The sequence below is a fragment of the Primulina tabacum genome, chromosome 8 (assembly GCF_025594145.1).
Source record: "Primulina tabacum isolate GXHZ01 chromosome 8, ASM2559414v2, whole genome shotgun sequence".
Lineage (NCBI taxonomy): Eukaryota > Viridiplantae > Streptophyta > Magnoliopsida > Lamiales > Gesneriaceae > Primulina > Primulina tabacum.
The window spans coordinates 9,368,144-9,373,788 of record NC_134557.1 but is presented as its reverse complement, the minus strand read 5'-3'; the positions used below and the strand labels follow the sequence as shown (position 1 = coordinate 9,373,788).

Sequence of the window (5,645 nt, the reverse complement as noted above, 5' to 3'; positions counted from 1 at the left end):
CATCATGTTAACATCGACGGAGCCCGCCACCCTTAACCACCCTCCGTCCGCCACCACCACCCTTTCTCCATCACCGTCTCCACCGGGACAAATCTCCGCTCGTACCGGTGCTACAACTGCAGCCACTCATTCCACGTTTACCCTGCTGGCTCCGCCAACTCTCTTTCCCCGTCATCCTTCCGCTGCCCTCGGTGCCATCACCGCCACCTCCTCCCACACCACACAGTTTCTCCATCGCCGCCGATTGTACCAACCCTGCCACCTCCACCTCCACCTCCTCCACTGCCTCCGCCGACGAATTAGAATCACACGCCTGGCTCAAACGTCTCACCTCACTACACCTCTGATGACTCAGACACCGATTATGACTATGATTCCGATAGTTCGCTTCTCTCCTTTAACTCCTCGAATTTTTACACATCTACACCGGCTTTGAGATCCTTCGTCAATTCCCTTCCGATGAAAATATTCCTCCCAAATTCAACTCCGTCCCTTCACTCGTGCTCAATTTGTTTGGAAGATTTTGAGATCAATCCAAACATCGATACACCGGTTAATGAATTACCTTGCGAGCATTACTTCCACAAGGGTTGCATAGCAGAGTGGCTTAAACATAATTACACTTGCCCGTTGTGCCGGTTCAAATTACCGATGGAACCCCACCAGGAAGAGCACCCAACCCACTTGGCAGCAGATCATGACGCAGTTTTTCCTCTGCATTTGTCTCCACGAGGGGAGCGAATGCTGAGCATGGCTACGGGGATACAGAGATTTGGTGCAAGTGCCGCTGCAAACTCTGGTAGACTGGTTTTGAGTTTTAATGTTGGGATAAGAAATGGTTCAGGTTTTGACAATACGCAAGATGAGGAAGGGGACACTTTGATGATGGATGCCTGACGATATATTTTTTTTATCAGGTATGTTTTAAGCATTTTTCCTTCGTGATATTGATGATCCTTGTTTTGGTTCATCATAGTTTGGTACACATAATAGGATAAACATGTGATGTATAATATAATTATAAGTTAAGGATAAATAAGATGTAGGAGATTATATTTAATGTTTGATATGATTTTAATAAGAGTGATTAAATTTATATATTAGATTGTAATGACAAAATTAACCTTATCATAATAAATTTTATAATTTCAAAGTTGTTGCTTGAGTTCATATTTCTTATCTATTCATGCGCCGATAGTGTTTGCATGATTTATTTATTTTTACCTAATTTTATATATTATATAATATGATAATTGAGCCCTTGATTTTTTGAGTCAAGTCAAATATCAATTTTTAAGGTTAATCGAGTGATACTAATAATTTTATTGATATTTATAAAAATTATTTATATAATTATCTCGAATTCATTTATATAATTATCATAATATATAATATGTAAAAATAAATAAAAATATTTATTTGATTTTAATTTCTACCTACTAGCATAGATTTATAAAAATCATTCATAAATTGAGGGCAATTAAGTCATTTGTAGTGTATTTTGTCATTAAATTAAAATTATCCTTCTAAAAAATTATTTATCAAGGATCCATGATATTATCATGGACTTTTTAAAAAGGTACCAAACATAGGACAAGGAAACTTGCAGTCTCCAAACTTAATGGTACGTGCTAGAAGTTCTTTGATCGTGGCATTTCCTTGCTAATTGAGAATGTATTTTCTGTTCATGTAGATTTGAATGCTCGGTGTTGTTGTGAAGCATGGTTTTGTGATTGTTGAAACCTTGGTGGCAACTACTCGGAGCATAGTATCATCATTTTTGACGTTTAAAGCTGAACAAATCGTGTTCATTTTTTTTTATTCTGCTGCTTGCATTGGTGTTCTTTTCCTAATCTGGTCTTTTGCATCTGGTCTCAGTATTTCCGTACTTTCTTTGATTAGTAACCTGCTGATTGCCGATCCCTAAAAATGTAGTGCCTCATACATTTTGACTACCATGACATGTTTTATATGATCATTTTCAGATGCAATTTTATTTCTGGATTCATGTCTCGTTTTTATCAGCTCTCTTGCTTACTGATTCTTTATTATATCACAATTAGTGGCTCCATCCCCTGGTATCCTGCAAGAAGCTTTTTAGATGCCTTAAAAGTGTCAACAACCATTTTCTTGGCATCGTCAATTGCTTGGCATGATCGCTGACTGAGTGCCTCCAGTATCTTGGCTGCCATATAATTATAATGGTTGCACAAACACTCCTTAGTGGCATTTTTGGTTATCAATATCTCTGATTTCATGACCTTCATGAAACTTTCCATGTTTCTGAACCAAAGCGTACTGTTAGTTGACATTGGTGAAGCTGATGGTACTTTTGTTGTTCGATATGCAGGTTGATTTATAAGTTATTCTTCCTCCAATCATTATATTGCTTTGTCCTTGAACCATACAAAACTGGACCATGTGGATGAAACTATTCTTCATTGTGTTTCATTGCAAATCTTGTACATATTTCTACGGAGTTTTTTGCAGCCAGTTCTATTTTGTTGATGAGAAATTTCGAAGAATGAAGACTTCTGCAGAACTGGTTGTTTTCTTCTATTTGTTAAGTGTAAAGTGAGAAAGGTTTCTTATGATGGAATTTTGTGGAAAAAGAGAGTAAAGAAACACTAATATATTTGAAACAATCAAGGGTCGGACCTGATCGAGAGCTCAAGGACCTGCCGTTGGCGACTGGAAAAAATTATGTGTTCTTTTTCTTTCTTCTCTTTTGTAGTAAAAAAGACGCCGGTATATGTAACTGGATAGTTTTTAGATTTCTGCTATATACATATAAACGTGTAAAAGCAAAAAATGTTGAGAATACGGATTGTTTATCAGGGACTTACAAACTCGATTTCCCTTTGTACAAAAGAGCATTTATCAGTGGAGGTATGGAAGATGGCAAAACATCATCACACAACAAACTCCCAACACCATCAACTTGGAGAATTTGTGGATTTATGTTTTTTTGAATGGTTTAAAAGGACAATGATTCACACACATAATTACATTAAAAACCTTTCGATTTGATGTCATAAAAATTAGTTGTGATTTGAGTTAAGCTTATAAATTTAAAATCATGCTCGATTTTCTTTATTGGGAAATTTTGTTTCTTGATTGTAGGGAAGTAAATCAATGATTTTGTTGATTTGTCTTTATATTCAAGCAGCTCAAGATCAATTCTATAAATAAATAGCATGTGGATTGTATTTGAGCCACGGAGCATATAGATAAAGCTAATTCACATTGGGCAAAAATAAGGGTGAGCATTCGTGTGTAACCGAACTGACCGAAAGTAATCGAACCGAATTAACACAATAACCGAACCGAAATATTTATCAATAATCGAACCGACCGAATTAATTTTCATAACCGATGAAAACCGAACCGAATTAACCGACTAGCTTTAAAAAAAATTTGTGATTTAACTTTAATTTTATATGTAATTTTTCTTGAACACTACAGTTTACACAAATGCATAAAAACATAAAATCACACACACCACAAATTTATAAGTTTTGTTTGAATATAATAATCATGTTTTTTTATAAAATAACATAACATGGGCGGGCGACATCTCGACCGGTGTCGAGAGATGAGTGGGTGGTGGATGAGTCAAGAGTGGAGAATAGAGAAGTGAGAACGAAAAACCCAAAGCGTTTAGAATTAAATTAGATTTAAGATTGATTTTAAAATTAAAAATTTAAATATATATAAAAATTTATTAAATAATAGTATTTATTATATCGGTTAATTCGGTTAACCGATTTCAAAATTTTGAAAACTGTAACCAAACCGAATTAATCGATATAACCGAATTTTTTTAATTTAAAAACCGAATTTCCGAAATAAACGAACCGAATTTTCGAATAAACTCGATTCAATCGATTAATTTGAATTAACCGAAATCTTATTTATCCTATCAGTAAGTGAAAGAAGGCTCATTTTGGTGAAACACAACGGGGAAAATTTGTTAATTTACAAATACAGATAATCCTAATTCATTTGCGACACGGGGATGTAGCTCAGATGGTAGAGCGCTCGCTTAGCATGCGAGAGGTACGGGGATCGATACCCCGCATCTCCACTTATTTTCCCTTTTTGCCCATAAATTTTCTAGAGATTTTCTAGAACCTTCTTGTCCAGCTTCCAAGTCCGAATTGAAAATTTGATGAACCCAGAAAAGAATCGTGTAAACTTCAGATTTGAATATGGAAGAGATTGCATTGGATTAATCGGCGCATGAACTGCCGTCTATTGTTTTTAACTCAGAGTGATGATTACTCACGCAATGCTCGATTGATTAATTTTCGGGGTTTTTCGTCAGTGCGCGCTTCCGACTTCTGGAGTTTCAGTAAACAAAGATTCTCGCTTTTGTTCATTATACATGAAATCGTTGTGAAAAGGAGAAATGGTTGATCTGTGTGAAAGTTCTTTGGCTGCCTACATCCTAAATTTTGCTCGGAAGTTGATGGGTTCTTTTTCATCCTTAAAAAAACAAGAAAAATTACGTGGTAATACCATACTTTTCAGTGCTTGTTTTGAATGAAATTCCGAATGGTTTATTCGAGGGGCCGTTTGCATGCAGTTCACAAAGCTAACTACTCTTTCGCCTTTTACTAAAAAAAGAGAAAAGGTCCCCTCTTGGTTTAAGCTTTTCACTGCTGTGACAATGGTCGTAGTATTTGGTTTTCCATTGGTGGTCAGTGTGCTTATGTTCTTGATATCTAAAGTTTTGAGCTATGCTGATGTATATGATTTGTTATGCGGGTTGTTGAATAATGCTACTGGTCTATTTGAGTTGTTGATTCATTGGCTCACTTCTATCCCCGTAATCTTTGTTTATTGGGCTGAGAAGGGCATAATTCTTAGTTCTTTTATTCAAACATACTACATAGTAATCTCATGTAGAAACTTGTTTAACTACTTATCAAAGCTGGAAATATCACACGTAAACTAGAAAAAAAAATATTACAAATTTATTTGAAAGAAAATGAAGAGTTTGAATGATATTTTCATCTTCTTTCTATCTTGATATATATAAACGTCTTGGTGGATTTGAAATCCGAACTTCAATCTTGAATTGTTTCTTTCCGTTATTGCCAGTTGTAGACGACAATGTCTTGTAGTAGTTGGTTGAGTGGTCAATTCTTGTACTAGCTAATGGTTCAATATTCCATTAATTAGTAGACCTATCTTTTTGTGGCAGTGAGTCACATCTCATATGCCTTCTTTATTTCTGTCGGAGAAATCTTATTCTTTCGAGATCCCTAAGAAAATTGTTTTTTGTGTGGTCGCTCACCACTTGGTCATATTCCTACGAGATGTTTTCGGCCAATTTTTGTTTGAAAGTCTTTATCGAATTTTGGCTCATTTTTTTTCGGGCACTCCGGGCTGATGATTTCTAACCAACTTCCACATATCCGAAGGTGAAAGAGAGACGTTGGGTTCAAAGAGAAGCTTTACCATGGGAGCCTCGGTGTGTTATATGCAGGCGACATAATGAATACATATGTGATGAAACTGATGATGATATTTGCAATGACTCTTCTCAGCTGGGTAGAAAAATCACGGCGTTTACCCTCTCAACCACCTTCGGTGAAACTACCAGGAACCGATGAATGCTACTATGTTTAGGATGGGAA

At 36.0% G+C, this 5,645-nt stretch overlaps 1 non-coding gene across 1 annotated transcript; it reads left to right on the top strand.

Annotated features, from left to right (window-relative positions):
• Nucleotides 1-4,014: 4,014 nt before the first annotated feature.
• On the top strand, nt 4,015-4,087 carry TRNAA-AGC (transfer RNA alanine (anticodon AGC)). The gene has a single exon. It is a non-coding gene; the product is annotated as a tRNA-Ala (tRNA).
• Nucleotides 4,088-5,645: the final 1,558 nt, after the last annotated feature.